Genomic DNA, 18400 nt, shown 5'->3' with positions numbered 1-18400 from the left:
ATAAGGAGAAAATTTTTGCAATTTTGGTAATATCTGAGATATCACTACTCCATGCTGCTTTTGAACCTGGGGAGAAATTTACTAAGGAAACAAGCCAGTAGTTTTAATCAGTAGGGGTTGGTATGTTTGTTCAGGTAATTGCATCCCCTACATAGCACCCAGTCAAAGTGGGTAGGTACATGACTACAACAGGAAACACATAGAATGTGCTCTTGTCTTAAAGTAGATAACTGGGCTGAATCAGCATATTTTTAATCCCTTTAAATTTATTTTAAATCTGTAACATTTTTATTTAAATGCTATTTAAAAAATTTTAGTGCTACTCTATTTGCAACTAGAAACTAAAAAAGTTCATAATCTGTATCTAAAAGCCGTTTGAAAACTTTAGGCTATTAGTATCAATATCAGCTGCTAAGGGAAATACAATTGTTTTTAAATTTCAAGCAATATAATAATAACTCATATTTATACAGTACTTCAAGGTTTATAAAATTTGAAGTCTCCCAGGTGTGTTTCCTGAAGGGAAAAACAAAACAAAACAAAACTCTGAGGTAGATGGTTCAATGAACCCTATTTGATCCATGGGGGAAAATTGTCAAAGATGTTAGGTAACTTGATCATAGCCACACAGATAATATGCATTAGATCCAGAATCAATCCCAGATCTCAAGCACATATACAATATTCACCAGTTCCCTATGTAGCCTCCTGACAGCTAGTAGCTCCTAAAAGAGCATCTGGCAACTAGCAGCTGGTGGCTAGAGATAACTGTTGTGATGAAACTACCTTTTATTTCTTTTTAAATACAGAAAAAATTAAGTAGAATAGGATATTAATGTCTTCTGGTTAGGGAAAACTAAATTCATATTAATTTAATTAAAGACTATTCAATTCAACAAACACTTATTAAATGCCTGTGTACCAGGCACTGTACTAAGCAGTAGTGATAACAAAGACAAAAAACAAAGTAGGCCCTACCCTCATGGAGCTTACATTCTACTACAAATAAACAACAAGAAAATATATAAATAAATAAGAAATATACAGAGAATGAGTACAGATTAATTCAGAGGGTAGCACTAACAGCCTGAGGGAATAAGAAAAGGTCTCATATGGACAGGAGGCCATTATCCTGTGCATCATGAATTTAGTAGGAAAGATAATGATTTATGTTTTAAACATGTTGAGTTGGAGGAGCCTATGGAATGTGCAGGAAAAGATGCTCAGGAGTCAGTTGCTGATGGCTGGAATGCAGGAGACATGAAATTTTAATGTGTAGATTTGCAAGTCAAATTCATAGAGATGACAGTGATATTATGGGAGAGAGAGAGAGAGAGAGAGAGAGAGAGAGAGAGAGAGAGAGAGAGAGAAGAAGAAGAAGAAGAAGAAGAAGAAGAAGGAGAAGAAGAAGAAGAAGAAGAAGAAGGAGAAGAAGAAGAAGGAAGAGGAAGAGGAGGATAAGGAGGAGGAGGAGGAGGAGGAGAAGGAGAAGGAGAAGGAGGAAGAGAACAACAACAAGAAAAGAATGACTATCATGATGATCGTGATCATGACAATGGTCCGGGAGATAGCTAGATGAGTGGAAGAATGGCTAGATAGATAGACGGGGAGGCGCAGCATATAGATAATCAGCCTCATACTCAGCGTCCAAATGTCACATTGAACACATACTGGTTCTGTGACCATGACAAGTCGTTTAGCCTCTCATTGTCTCTCAGACAATTCTGTAAAGCTATCAGTTGCTAGCAGGCACTAACCTGGATTGATAAAGGGGGGTTCCTTGCCAGAAGTTCTCTACATCAATGAAATTCTAGGTCCAATCCAAGATGAAAATGTAAATGGAACTATGGTTATTAAATGTTGCCGAAGAAAGGTTTTTCTTTATTAATAGATACGAACAATCTAGAATTAGCCAATTTAAATAACCGAACTAAAGAGCTCTGGCCAAATTCAAAGGCAGCTGTGATGGTAGAAAGCATGATGGACCAGTGGTCATGGGTTATCATCAAGGATCCCAAATAATCAATAATTTATACTCACATCTCTTGTGTTAAAATTGTATCCTGTTCTAGTCCCCTTGACCACCACCACCTCTTTCTAGTTAGTATAATAAGTATAAATTGCCAGTATAAAGTAGCACTAACAGGGAGATTGCAAAAGGTCACCTACAGAAGTCACTTGCAGACTGCCCCATATATCAAAAGAGCAAAATGGTAAACCATATCATAAATTTACTAAAAATTGAATCCCAAGACTATGTGCTAAATCAGGGGAAGCCAGCCAAGCCTTGCTGTAAGAGTCTTTTGGTCCTATTAACTGCTTTAGTCTGTGAGCCTCAGATAAGCTCCAGACACCCACAGTAAGACCAGCAGAACACCAGATGTTGCTGATAACTTTGAGATGATATGGCTATGTTAATGAACTAACTCCGTGGTGGCATGGATAAAAGTCTGTCCCCCATCAAAATACTATAAAAATGAGTTCCAAACTCCTGCCCCCCAAGCCCTCTTCCATCTCCATCTGAGTTCATGCTACCGAGGACTCCCAACTCTGATCCATAGTTATGCAAGTGACTTTCCACCTCCTCGTCTTTCCCACACTGCCTGTCTTCCTCCACCACCCCATCCCTGTCCCCATGCTATGTGCTGCTATAATTGCCCTCCCCCCTCCATACACCATTTGTTTCTGTACTTTCTGTTCCTTAGTCCCTATTCCCCCTGTGCCTTATTAAAGTGTGATTGAAGCATTATACCCCATTACCATCATGGTCTTTCTTGGCAAGTACCCAAAAAATCAGGCCTGCACCCATTTAGTAATTCAATAAATTAATTAACAAATCATTGCTTGTCAAGGTCTTCTACAATTTGGCCCTTGTCTACCTCTTCAACCTTAATTTCCCACTTAGTCAACCAGCACTTATTAACCACTTATTATAGGGAGGCACTGTGTTAAGGTCTAGGGATGTAAAGAAAGGTAAAAATAGTCGCTTCCCTTGAGAAGTTCACCTTCTAACGCAGGAGAAAACATGTAAATAACTAAGTACATACAAGATATCCACAAAGTAGAAGGAAAGTAATCTCAAAAGGGAAGGTACCAAAAGCTGGGGTCCAGAGAAGGCCTCCTGTGGAAGCTAGATTTGAGCTGATTCTTAAAGGAAGCGGAAGAGGCAAAGAGGGAGAGCATGGTAGGCATGGGGACACAGCCAATGCAAAGGCATGGAGATGGGAAATGAACTGTTGTGTGTGAACGGCAGCAAGTACACCAATGTAATTAGATGAGCAGAGTGTGTGGTGGGCAGTACAACATAAGAAGACTGGAAAGGTAGGAAAGGGCCAAGATAGAAAAAGTTTTGAATGCCAAACTGAGGAGTTTATACTTGATCCTGGAGGTAATGGGAGGAGTGGCATGGTCACTTATGCTTTAGAAAAAAATCACCTTGGCAGCAGAGTAGAGTACAATAATTATAATAACTATTTATAATAGTCTAGGGGGGACATCATGTGAGCCTGAATTAGGGTAGCAGCTATGTGATTTACATTATGGTTTCCATCACCACCATGTTTTCCACTATCCCTGAAATTAGACCTTAATGGTTTATTTATAGTACAGCAATCAGTGTTATGTGGCCACCCAGGTGCATACCACACCACTGATCTAAGCAAAAAAAGCAATACCATCTATCTATCCACCTATCTGTCTGTCTGTCTGCCTATCTATCAATCTATTGATCTGTCTGTCTATCTATATTCATCTATCTGTCTATCTTTTTATCTAGCTTACATATAATATATGGATGTGGATGTGGATGTATAGATATATATATTTATCTAGATATAGATATATAGGCTACACTACTTGATTGAGAATCTGCTCAAGGGCCTCAAGCAAAGGCTAAAAGCAAGCAAACATGAGAGGGTGTAGAAGCTCTAATTGGTGAGTAAATGGTGACAGAAGTAGAGGAGAACCTGCAGCCATACTGGCAGATTTTTCAAGGAGAAAAATTTCTTAAGCCTTCCAAAACATGGGAAAGGGAGACTGCTTCCAGACAGGCAGATTTTGCAGCAAGGGAAAGTGGAAAAAAATTTATACCTCCCAGGGTTTTCCAATATGACCCAACCCTTTTGCAACAGAAAAAGTAGTAGCCTCTTTATCTCCTTTGGAGAGAAGATAGTAAATTAGTTGACAAGGTTGTTAAAAAGCATTGTCTTTCATTTACCTTGAGTCTTTTCCCATTTGTAAGGCCCCTAGACCTGTTTAATGAGGTGTCAACGTCTACCTAGTACATTTAGAAAGTCACTCGAAGTGGGATTTTTATTTTTAAATCAGTAAGGAATCTGCTCTTAACTAGTTTCTTCCTTCTCCTTCTTGATTTGACTAATTACACAAGGGAAGAGAAAGAAACAAGCAAGAAAGAAGGGAGAAGTCTCTCCTCTTCCCAAGCTTTATTTCATTGGGGGGGGGCGGGGGGAAGGGGCAGAGGAGGATTAAATCAATGACTCAAAAGCAAGTCGGATACAATCTTTTTAATGTGAATTTCCAAATTGTACTGGGAATAGTTTTTGCTAATTTACATGTTGAATTATCTTAGTGGGGTTCCCCAGGTTGCACTCTCAGGATTGTTGAAAAGTAGAAATTTTGTAGAATTTGTATACAAATTCACCTAAACAGAAGAAAACCTTCCTCTCTTTTCTCCCTCTCCCTCAGAAATGACCATGATGAGAAAGAAAATGTTTGTGGAGTGCAAGAGTTTTACTAAACCCTGTACTGATTATATTTATGTTCTAAGCAGTCAAAAATCATTTACTAAGCATTAATGCCACATGCCAGGATTAATAAAAAAAAATGTGTTTTCAATATGTAGCCCTGTCTTTCTGATCAGTACTTAAAAGGGTATTTTATTGTTTTAATTGTGCTAGTGTATGATTTATAATTAAAAGTTTTGTCTTTAAATTCAGGGTAACCTCCTACCATAATAAATCTCCCACCCATCCAGAGCCACACTACTGCCAGAGATTTGGGCAACATGTCATCATTTTTTATTCTGAATCTCACAGATGTTAGAATCCTAACCTCATTGTGTTAAGGTTTCAGTTGGTTTGCAGGGGAATCACATTGTCTTTGAGAAATTCTATGAGAACAGGACAGTCCCCCTGTTATTTTTGTCTTTGATAGATTATATGGGCTTATCAGCTAACTCAGGGTGGGAAAACCATCAGCTTCTGTGGGAGCAATGTGTGGAAACAAGAAGTTTTTTTTTTTTTAATTTTGAACCTAGACTTTAATTAGGGAAATTAGTTTGGGATTTTAAAAATTTGTGTTACAGTAAGTCAAAGGCTATAGAGAATTTATAAATTGATGTATTTAAATGTAAGTCTGACTGAACAATTTCTTTTCCTAAAGAGTGGGTGGGGGCTGTCTTAACTACAGTCTATTCCCCCTGCAAAGTTCTTGGATAGGAATTCTATAGCTGAATAATGAATACGAATTATTGATTATTATAGAATATATGGGTAATAACTGGAAAATGATTACAAATTGTTATTGCTGATATTTCTAGAACTAAAAAAAAAACAATAGGATGATAGGCATCTTTGGTTTACCTCTGTTCTTATTGAAAAGGCCTGTAGTGTTTTTAAAGATATGGTTAGTTATTGGTCTTATGTTGATATAGTTACCTTATTATGGAATGGTTCATTTTTTCCTCTGCTTTTTAATGTCTTTACCATTACCATAAATGTTTATTGTATTTTGTCAAAATACTTTCCATATCTATTGATATAGAATATATAATATATGATATATGAATTTATAAGTTTTTATTTGTTATTAATATGCCTATTATTTTTATACTTTTCCTTATCGAACCAACCCTTTATTCTCACTATAAATCAAACCTGGCCATAGTATATGATTTTTTAAATATATTACAGTAGACTCTACTGATATTTTTAAATTTTAATAATGTTTTAATTTCTATTTTTGATTTTTTAATTTAATATTTTATTCAATTTTGCATAAATATTAATTAAAATAATTTTCTTTCTCTTGTTTTATCTGGCCCTGATTTAGGTATCAGGAGCATATTTTTCTCATAGGACTTTAGTAAGATCCCTCCTTTACAAATTTTTACAAATAATTCATGTACAATTGAAGTTAGTTATTCTTTAAATGTTTGGTAGAATTCATTTATAAATCCATTAGTCCTATGCCCCTCAAACATTTCAGGAGTTCCTTTATGTTTAATTCCATTTCTTTTTCTGAGATTAGGTTATTCAAATATTCTATTTCCTATTTACTTATCCTGAGTTTTTAATTTTTTATATATTCCTTCATTCATTCATTTATTTCAATCCAGTTCTCTTTCCTCCTTCTTCTTGACTTCTCTGCCCTCTTCTTATTTTTCTGTTTCTGTGATGCCACTTTCTCATGGTTTACCTCCTACCTGTCAGACTAATTTGTCTCCTGCTCCTTTGTTGGATTTTTATTCAGGCCACTCAGGCTAATGGTAGTTGTCACCTAAGGTTCTGTCTTGGGCCTTCCTCTCTTCTCCCTATATACTATTTCACTTGGCTATGTCATCAGCTTCCATAGATTCAATTAGCATTTCTATGCTGATGATTCTTAGATTTTTTTTTTGTCTAGCCCTAACCTCCCTGCTAATTCCAGACTAATTTCTTTAATTGCCTCTTAGACATCTCAAACTGAATGTCCTGTAGGCATCATGAACTTAACATGTTCAAAACTGAAGTCATTATACCCCCATGCCAAATCACCCCCTCTTCCTAAATTCTCTATTAATATTGATGTTACCATCATCCTACCAGTTATCCAGGGTCACAACCAAAATGTCACTCTCCACTCCTCATTCTCCCCTCCCCCACACCCTCTTATACCTAGTCTGATGCCAGAGAAATGAGGGAAACCAGGAAGTGGAGATGAGGAGGGGAAAAAAATTCTAGGCATAAGGGACAACCAGTGAAATTGCTCAGAGCTGATAGATGGGATGTTTTATGGAAGGAATTGCAAGGAACCTAATGTCCCTGGATCATAGAATGCATGGGGTAGAAGGTATGGGAGGAATAAAGTACAAGAGCACTGGAGAGGTAAATGGGAACAAGGTTATGAAGGACTGTCAATTTTACCTTCATAACATCTCTCATATACTTGGTGCAGGCTCCTATCACGTCATGCTTTGACTATTTCAAGAGCCCCTGACTGACCTTCCTGCCTCAAAATCAAAGACTTTTAGAGCTACAAGGAACCTTGAAGTCCATCTAATCCAAACATCTCATTTTATATGTATAGGATCATAGATAACATGTAAATACATATAAAAATAAAAAGTTCTTATTTGGAGATAGCATATGTAAAGTGTTTCATAAACATTGAAGGATGAAATAAATGTTAACTCTTATTATGATCATCATCATCACCACTATGATAGATTTGCAGCTGAAAGGGTCCTAAGACATCTTCTAGCCCAGTGGCTGTTCAGTCATTCAGTTGTGTCCAGCCCTTCATGACCCTATTTGGCATTTTCTTGGCAAAGATACTGAAGCAGTTTGCCATTTCCTGCTCCAGCTCTTTTTACAGATGAGGAAACTGAGGCAGACAAGGTTAAGTGACTCACCCCTGAAGTGAACTCAGGAAGATGAGTCTGCCTGACTCCAGGTCTGGTTCTCTATCCACTGTGTCACTTAGCTGCCCCAGTGGTATCAAACTTGAACAGAAACTTGAACAGGTTACGTATTAACTTAAAAAACTACAATTTAGCATTATATATGTTTCATTGCATTTTTATTAGTTTTGTTGAACATTTCCCAATTACATCTTAATCTGGCTCAGTGGCACTCAGGAGCTTTATGGGCCATCAGTTTAACACTTCTATTCTAGTCTGACCTCTTTTTTATAGATGAGAAACCTGAGTGTCAGAGAGGTCAAGTGATTTGCCCAGGATCACATATCTATTAAAGGTGAGAGTCTTGCTGACTGTATCTATTATAATACAACACAGATATATGTCATCCTGCTATTTATTGACACTTATGTGGCACAGTGGATAGTGACAGGCTTAGAGTCAGGAAGACTCATCTTCCTCAGTTTAAATCCAGCCTCAGACACTTACTAGCTGTATGACGTTGGGCAAGTCACTTAACCCCATCTGCCTCAGTTTCTTCATCTATAAAATAAGCTGGAGAAGGAAATGGAAAACCACTCCAGGGTCTTGGCCAAGAAAACCCCAAATGAGGTCATGAAGAGTTGAAAAAAAAAAACAAACAGCAACTACTACTACTACTATTTATTTACGAGGTATTTTACATTCATTATTTCACTTTATCACCACAACACCCATGTGAGTCAATTTTTACAAGTATTATCCCATTTTGGAGAATGAAAACTCAGATTTATAAGGTTTAGTGACTAAACAAAGGCCAGACAGTTAGAAAATGATGGACCCAGTGCTTGAGCCAAAGTCTTCTATTTCCTAAGCCATTGCTTTTTAATGAAATAATTTACATAAATCGAATGAGGTCATAGATGTAAATAGTGTCATACAGTGGAAAGGACTCTGCATTTGGAGTTAGAGGACCAGCATTTGAATCCTGGCTCCATTACTTCCTATTTCCATGACCCAGGATTGATTGATTAACCTCTACTGATCTCAGTTTACTTATGCATAAAATGATCAGGGTCAACTCAGTTCCTTTCCAGTTCTAAATCTATGATCCTAAGTACATTGCAGCCATAAATCCTTAGGTAAATGTGAATTGTCTTTATTATCTCCACAACTTCTAGCTGAAGACAATGGGCTCCAGGTTTGAAGAGATTCTGAGAGTATAGTGTAGCTATATTCAATAAGCTTTCACTGAAACCATGCTATAGATAATCAATAGGCGTTGATGAGAAAGGGTTGAATTTTTAGCATTACTCTTAATTAACTAACCAGTTTCCAACTCCCATCTCTTCAGAATGCTCTCCCTTTATTATCTGTTCTCTATATTGATTTTATAAGGAGAGAAAACCTGAAATATTCTCTTTGATATTTTCCTCTATTGATGGAAATGATCTCCTAAATAATCTTTATCTTCTCTCTTTAAAAATCCTATAAACTTCACTAACAGCTAATGATTACGTCTAAGATTTTGCCCTTGGCTTTGTATGTTTGATTGGATTTTTTACAACATTAGTTTTATTTTTTTAAATCCTATAATGTTATATTTTCCTATTTGACGAACATATTACATAAAACATTAAGCTAGCCAGGGCATTTTAGCACCATGCATTGTTATTCGTGTAATGGCGCCATTATTCTACTTGGCGATGCCTGAATCTTTTGATAACCCACTTATTATGTCAGCTCTATGGTGCAGGACATCCTAAGACCCTACCCCATGCAAATTAGGGGAGTATTTCTTTAAATGGATAAAGAAACTACCTTCCAGACTTAATTGTCTCTGGTTACTTAAGGGTGTGACTGTTGTGGTAAATTCCTAGTGGGCCTAGGTACAAAAAGGTCAGAACACCATCATTATATTTATATAGAACTTCAAGTTTTGAAAAGTGCTTTGTAAACATTAGCTCGTTTTATCTTCACAACCACTTTGGGATATAGGTGCAATTCTTATGCCCATTTTACCTATGAGGAAACTAAGGCACAGAGAGATTCAGGGACTTGCTCAGGGTTGCACAGGTAGTAAGTATCTGAGGCTGCATCTAAACTCAGGTTTTCCTTACTCCAAGTCCAGAACTCAAACCACTTAGCCTCCTCAGCACCACGAGTCAGTAGCGATTCCCTCACTCAGGCTTCTGACCTTAAGACCATGACAGACAGCACAGAGGAAGTGAAATAATGCCTGAATTAGGCTTGTATCCTTTAAAATGAAAAAAAAGAAAAGAAAAGGATAACTTAGATATATTTCAAAGGAAAAAGAAAAGATTTTTTTCTTGGGTCATTTTAGTCATGTCTGACTCTTTATGACCCCATTTGGGGTTTTCTGGGCAAAGATACTGCAGTAGTTTGCCATTTTCTTTTCCAGCTTATTTTATTGATGAGGAAACTGAGGCAAACAGGGTTAAATGACTTGCCCAGGGTCACAGAGTTAATACATGTTGGAAGCTGCATTAGAACTCACGAAGATGAGTCTTCCTGACTCCAGGCCCAGTGCTCTATCCACTGAACCACCTAGCTACCCCAGTTAGTTGCTCAATATCTTTCCTCTGTCATGGCTACATAAACCTCCTTTTGTTAACTGTCACATGCTTTCTTAGTGACTCCTTCCATCTTGATCCTGAACCACCAGAAGGGCCTGCATCAGTCCTAACCTTCTACCCATTTTTTGCTAAATTTATGGCATTGATCTTTGTTTGGAATAAAAATCTTGTGCTTGTATGCCAAATGTCTCTTGTTACATGAAGTTACTGCCTGTAGGGAAGGACTAAGTTCTTCTCTAAGAATAGCATGTAGGTACATTATTGTATAGGTTTGTAGTGGTGTTCATGGTTTCATACAAGTGAAAAATGTAGGTGTTGAGTAAGTTTTTTTTTTTCCTATTCCTTGTTATACTTTGGCTCATTTCCCTAATAATTCTTCCCATGCCGATCTGTTTATCATCTCGCAGCTACAAAAAATAAACTGAATGTGTTTTCATATTGAAGCCCAAGTGATGACAGAATATATTCAGAAAGGACAGAATGCCTATTTTTAACCATTTCCCTCATATTTGTTGGAAACCAACTGACAGATTTTATATGTTTTACCTAAACAAATTGTGTATGTTTATTTTAAAAGTTACGTAGGAAATGAATTATAATTTAGGTGGCATAGACAACCTAGCATGATTTTGCTGATGGACTTTTTTTTAAGAGAAGGAAGCATTAGCAAAAAATTATTTATAGAAACATCAGAAATAACTTACAACACAGAGTGGCAACAGTCTCCTTTCCAGAGCTCGACTGCATTTATGTTGTTGCTTAATATTCATGTCTGAATGTTTTTCTCTACATTGGATTTAAAGAGACTAGTCTTGTAATTTTTTTAAATAAACAGTGTGTGTGTGTGTGTGTGTGTGTGTGTGTGTGTGTGTGTACTTTTTTCCTTACAAGGCATTTCTGTGAAGATAATGTAAAGACCTAACACTCTTCACCAGTCTCCAAACTCCCTGGAGCCTCTAAAACTGAATTGAAAAATCTCATGCAAACAGTATTGCCCAAGCTCCAACGTTCATCTCAGCTAGAAATATTGCATGCAGAGTCGTTCAATAATGAAAACTCTTTTTTAAAAGAACTGGATATTTTGAAAATTTTGTCATGTTTGGGACAAGGAGCATTGGGTTGTCACCATATCTCCAATGCTAACCCTGGCTTAAAAGCGGTCCATGATTTACCATTGCCTTCTGGAAACAATCTAAACTCCTCACTATTGATGAAGATGATGATATGTATTACTTATATAGTGGATTAAGGTTTGCGAAACACTTTGCGTATGGTATCTTATTTGATCCTCACAACAAACATTCAAGATAGATGTTATTACCGTCCCTATTTTACACTTGAAGAAACAGGCTAATAGAAGTTAAGTGACTTCTAGTTCACGGTTACTTAAGTAGTAAGTACCAAGGCAGGATATAAACCCAGAGCTTAATTCCAATCCAGTGCTTTTCTCCTCCATGACTGGCTGGCTAGTCTTCCACAGTCTCTGTCTTTTTAATTTCCTTTTTGATTATGAATTTAATAAACATTCATAAAAATGAATAATGCAATATACAAAGAAAACAGATTATATATAAAACAGAACTTCTAAATATAATTTTAAGTGTATATTAAATTTAATGCAACAGTGACAAAACTGACTTGCTTATCAGTGCCCCCTTCTAAATTTCTTTCCGGTCTCTTTTGTGTATATTTTAAATGTTTCATTGATACTACTTCCCTTTTTTTGTCTTCACTATCACTACTGACCCACTCCCTCTACCACAACTATTCCTACCTCCCCAGACAATATAAGTCCTACCTTGTAATAAATAATAGTCAAGCAAAACAAACCTACACATTGGCCATGAATGAAAATATATGCATTGTCTTGCTCCTCTAGTCCATGACCTCTCTCCCAAGAAGGGCAGAGGTGTGCTTTCTCATCTTTCTTCTGGGGTCATGACTGACCATCTCATCAATTAAAGTTCTTTAGTCTTTCAGAGCTATTTTCCTTTCCATTACTGTAGACATTCTGTAGATTATTCTCCTGGTTCTGCTCATTTTACTCTACAGCAGTTCATAAATGTCTTCTCTCGTCCCCTGCCTACTTTTTTGACCTTATCTCCCATAACTCTCCTATACAAACCATAACAGAAACCCAAGGGGTATACTCATGGTGGACCATTCCATATCTATTCCTTTTCATATTTTCCTTTTCTAGAATGCCATCACTACTCCTCTCTCTAGGTCTCTAGCCCTACACTTCCTTCAAGAACCAGGTCATATCCTTCACGAGGCCTTTCCCTCATTCATCAAACCTGGGTATTCTCTTCTTCCTCTGACTTTCTAAACCTGAAGCATTGGATTTTATTTATGTTTTCCTGCGGAGCTCCTACCTAGCTAGCCAGGTTCTAAGTTACTGTGTATAATGGGGGAAAAACAGTAAGCTTGAAGACTTGGGCTCAAATCTCAACTCTGATAGTTACAGTGTGTCTAAAGGCAAATCAGTTCACCTCTCTGGGCTTCAGTTCCTTTATCCATAAATTGAGAACCTATAGTAGAGAGTAGCCCTCAGAGGCAAGAAGACCTGGGTTCAAAATCTGTCTTTGAAATCTACTGGCTGTGTCACCCTGGGCAAGTCACTTAGCCTATCTCAGTGTCCCAGACAACTCAGGAAGTCTGTGAATTTTAGAGGCTTGTCAGCCTGCAGTTGGTGAAGAGAATTTCTATACCAGTAATGTCCTATACTGGTAAAATCACAAGTCTGGACCAAAAAAAAGAAACCCATAATACCTACTTCATGGGGCGGCTATGAGAATCAAATGAGATAAAGTGCTTTCAAGCCTTAAACTGATAAATAAATGTTAGTTATTGTCATTATTAGTGTTTCATTGTTCTCACTTCTTTTCTATGGAATTCAGATAAATATAGTCCTTTCTTTTTTGCAGATTTTTTTCATTTTTAGTTTTCAACATTCACTTCCATAAGATTATGAATGCCAAATTTTCTCCCCATCTCCCCCCTCCTCCCACCACAAGATGGCATGCAATATGTAAAGAAGAATTAGAACCCAATGGAAGAAACCATGAGAAAGAAGAAAGAAAGCAAAAAAAAATCAGTGTTTTAATTTGCATTTCTCTAATCAGTAGTGATTTAGAGCATTTTTTTCATATGACTGTAGATAGCTTTAATTTCTTCATCTGAAAACTGCCTGTTCACATCCTTTGGCCATTTATCAACTAGAGAATGACTTGTATTCTCATAAATTTGACTCAATTCTCTACATACTTTAGGAATGAGGCCTTTATCAGAGACATTGGTTATAAAAATTATTTCCCAGTTCTCTGCTTCCCTCCTAATATTGGTTTCATTGGCTTTGTGCAAAAACTTTTCAATTTAATGTAATCAAAATTATCCATTTTGCATTTCATAATGTTCTCTATCTCTTGTTTGGTCATAACTTCTTCCATTCTCCATAAATCTGACAGGTAAACTATTTCTTCCTTTCTTAGTTTGCTTATAGTATCAGCCTTTATATCTAAATTTTGTACCCATCTGGACTTTATTTTGGCATATGATGTAAGCTGTTGGTCTATGCCTAGTTTCTGTCATGCTAGTTTCCAGTTTTTCCAGCAGTTTTTGTCAAATAGTGAGTTCTTATCCCAGAAGCTGGGGTCTTTGGGTTTATCAAATGGCAGATTACTATAGTCCTTGACTACTGTGTCTTGTGTACCTACCCCATTCCACTGATCCTCCACTCTATTTCTTAGCCAGTACCAAGTGGTTTTGATGATTGCTGCTTTATAATACAATTTAAGATCAGGTGTGTCCAGACTACCTTCCCTTGCATTTCTTTTTCATTAACTTCCTTGATATTCTGGACCTTTTGTTCTTCCAGATGAATTTTGTTATTCAGATATAGTCTTGAGAAAAATCCATCCTGCTAATATTCTTTTGTAGGTAATATTCTACCCAGGGGTGGGGAACTTATGGCCTCGAGTTCCATACGTGATCCTCTAGGTCCTCAAGTGTACCTCTTTGACTGAATCTAAACTTCACAAAACAAATCCCCTTAATAAAAGGATTTATTCTGTAAAACTTGGACTCAGTCAAAAGGCTGCACCCAAGGACCTAGAAGGCCATGTATGGCCTCAAAGCCACAGATTCCCCACCCCTAAAGTTTATAGACTATTGAATGGGTGCTTTCTGGAGTTGAATACAGAAGCATTAGGATGTAGGCTTACCCTCTGTTGAGTCCCTCAGTACTACAGCTGATGATGACAGCATCCTCAATACAACCTCAATAGCAGATTGGGCAACAGGAATGATATTCATCTCATCTTGATGCCACATGATTTCAGTCTTCCCTGTTAAGTCATTGTATTTTGCCTGAAATTATTGTTATTTTGCTGTTGCTTTTTGAAATTATTATTGTCATTATATTTCTTTGCATCTCAAGTGATGAGCAGTTCCCTTGCACAAAGTAGATATTCAATATATGTTACTGATAATCAAACTTGGTTGCTTCTCCTTTCTTATTAATAACTCCCTAATAATAAATCTGGAATATATAAATCAAATAAGAAATCTGAAATGTGGAGATTTTTTATTAGAGTTTTTACTGAAGTGTTAATGCACACTCAATAGATATTTCCATAAACTTTACTAATACTAGGACTCTTAGGGAGAATAAACAAATTAGAACCCAGTTGAAGTGGTATTTAATATTCACTGAGTGATTTTTCTGGGAGAAATTCAAAGTTATGAATCATATCAAAGGATCAAAGCTTTCTCAGAGGCCTTCAAAAAATAGGAAGTAGTGGAGTTGGGTAATAATCATAGGAAAAAATCAGAAACCTCTCTATGCTAGATTTCACACTGTCAGAAAGCAATTTGTCCATTAGTATCCCACATTGAGTGTTTTTATCCACAAGATTACGGGCCATCAGAAAAGTCTGAGAGGCCCAGACGTTAAATCAGGAAAGGGACAGAGGGAAAGGTAATTTTCTTTTGTGTCCTTAAAATTTCCCTGAGTCAACTCTCATTGTGTATGGAGCCTATCACTGAGTGCTATTATTAGGACAATGGTTAGAGAAGGAAGATAAAAAGAAATACTATCCAGCTCCCTAAGAGCAGAGACTAGGCCATTTTTAATCTTTGCATCATCAGTGTTAACACAATACATTGTATATAGACTAGTTACTGGTAAGGACCTGGACTAGTGATTTCATTGGTACAGGGAGTGATCAGATGAGGAAGCTCCCTCTATCCATACTGGCTAGCACCTTTTCTATATGTATAGTTCTAGGGAGGTGTCTAGAGCACTTCCAAGTTAAGTGACTTGCCTAGGGTCACACGGCCAGAATACATCAGAGGTAGAAATTAAAACTAAGTCTTCCTTGTTCCAAAGTTAATTTTCTATCCACTACTTCACGCTGCTCAACAATAATTGTTGAAATCAATTGAAATGGCATGGTCCATGCTTTCAACAAGGTTGTTTTCTATTTGAAGGAACACATACATGAAATAGCATGAAAAGCTTCTGTCAAAGACTCAGATTCATAGGACCATAGATTTAGAGACAGGGACTTATTTTAAGATAGCCTCATCCCGACTTCTTTCTTTACGGATGAGGAAATTGAGTCCAAGAGAAGTGATGCAACTTGCCCCAAACCACCCAGAGAATAGTAGTTTTCTTTATAATAGAAACAGATTTGCTTGTTTATCTGAGCCAAAATCATGCATGTACAAACATGCAACATAGTAGGAAGAATTAACATAGACTGCTTTCTCCCCCTTGTGGTTATAATTTTACAAAGATCTCAGAGCCCAAAATAAACAATTCATTTTTTGACTCCTAGCTTTATGCCCTTGTATGACTAAATCAATGGAACTGACTTATTGATTCCATTATTACACCTGGATTCTAGAGCCATGTTGGATATAATAACCTGATTCTTTTATGTGTTTTGTGGCACTGGGTTAATGTAAACATATGCCTCCCTTCTTCCAACCACTACAGATCATAGGCAACGATTTCTTTTCCCACTCTAAAATATTGCAAATACTGTGAGACCAAAACTTGCTGATTTTTTCTCATCTTCAGCTCCTAAAGGCAAAACAGTACTTGCTTAACTTCCTTAAAGTTACTTTTAACCTCTCTGTTTCAGATCTCAGCAGGAAATAAAGTAACAGCAGTATTTTGCTTTCCACTTGGCATAAGTAAAACTTATCACGAACACATTTGCATTTTACCTCTATCAATTTTATTGTAACCACTATTACCCTTTTCTGTCTTCTTACATCTACTCTTTCTGGCTCTCTAGTCCTCTGTTCCTCAGAGAGAGATGGTTTTAAATAGCAAGTTCAGTCACTCAGGTTTGCAACCTCAGAGTCATTGTTTAATCCTTACTGTCCCTCAACCCCATAGACCAATCAGACTATAAGGCAGGTAGGTAATACAGGAAATAGAACATCAGACACAGAGTCAAGAAGACTTGAGTTCAAATGCCACTGCAGACAATAACTAACTGGGTGACCCTAAGCAAGTGACTTAATCGCCATCTCCTTCAGTTTCCTCATTTCTAAAATCGAAATAATAACAGCCCTTGCCTGCCAGCGTACTTGTAAGAATAAAATGAGTTTTAAAAAGCTCTTTGCAAAACCCAAAGTGTTATACAAATGCTTACTGTTATTAGTTATTATTATTATTTGTTGCCAAGTCTTGCCACTTCTACTTTCGCTATGTCTCTCACACATTCCCTTCACTCCATTCCAACAGCCCCCAACCTAATTCATGCCCACATCAGTTTTCACTTAGAGGGCTGCAATAATTTCCTAATCAGGCTCCTTGCCTCTAGTCTCTCCTCTTTCCAATGCATTCTCCACTTTATTGTTTAGTTGTTTCCGTCATGTCTGATTCTTTGTGACCCCATCTGGAATTTTCTTGGCAAAGATACAGGAATGGTTTGCCATTTCCTTCACCAGTTCATTTTACAGATGAGAAAACTGAGGCAAAGAGGGTTAAGTGACTTGCCCAAGGTCACATGGCTAGTAAGTATCGGAGAATGCATTTGAGCTCAGGTCTTCCTGACTCCAGGCCCAGTGCTCTATCCAGTGTGCCACCTAGCTGCCTGGCATCCTCCATACCAGTTGCCATATTTGTATTCTTGTAGTTCAGATCTGAACGTGCTACTCCCCTGTTCAAAAGGCTTCAGTGGTTCTCTGTTGCCTTTAAGATAAAATGGAATCTGTTTGGCATTTAAAGTGCTTTACCTTTACCATAAGCAAATCAAAAGTGCATGGAATAGTTTACCTGTCATATCTATGGATAAGGGAAGAATTTAGGACCAAACAAGATATAGAGAGCATTATAAAATGTAAAATGCATAATTTTAATTATATAAAATTAAAAACTTGTTGTGCATACAAAGCCAATGCAACTAAAATTAGAAGGAAAGCAGAAAACTGGGGGTGCAGGAGAATTTACAGCAGGTTTCTCTGATAAAAGCTTAATTTCTCAAATATATAGAGAACTGAGTCAAATTTATAAGAATACAAGTCATTCCCCAAATGATAAATGGTCACAGGACATGAACAGGTGGTTTTCAAATGAAGAAATCAAAGCTATCTGTAGTAATATGAAAAAAGCTCTCTAAGTGACTATTGATTACAAAAATGAAATTAAACAACTCTGAGGTACCACCTCATACCCCTCAGATTGACTAATATGACAACAAATGATAAATGTTGGAGGGGATGTGGGAAAATTGGGACACTAATGCACTGTTAGTGGAGGTGTGAACTGATCCAACCATTCTGGGAAGCAATTTGAAACTTAGCAAAGGCAGTACTAGGTCTGTGTCCCAAAGAGATCCCAAAAAAGGGCAGAGAATCTATTTCTGCCAAAAATGCTTATAGCAGCTCTTTTTGTTGTGGCTAAGAATTGGAATTGAGGGGATACCCATCAATTAGAGAATGGCTAAATAAGTTGTGGTATACGGTTGTAATAGAATATTACTGTACCATAAGAATGGATGATTTCAGAAAAACCTGGAAAGACTTACATGAACAGATACAAAGCAAAGTGAACAGAACCAGGAGAACATTGTATATAGTAACCACAATATTGTGTGATAAAGAACTATGAATGTCTTATTTATTCTCAGCAATACGATGATCCAAGACAATCCCAAAGTACTCATGATGA

This window comes from Trichosurus vulpecula, chromosome 4, assembly GCF_011100635.1.
Source record: "Trichosurus vulpecula isolate mTriVul1 chromosome 4, mTriVul1.pri, whole genome shotgun sequence".
Lineage (NCBI taxonomy): Eukaryota > Metazoa > Chordata > Mammalia > Diprotodontia > Phalangeridae > Trichosurus > Trichosurus vulpecula.
The sequence above is the reverse complement of the archived record's forward strand: the minus strand, read 5'-3'. Positions refer to the sequence as shown.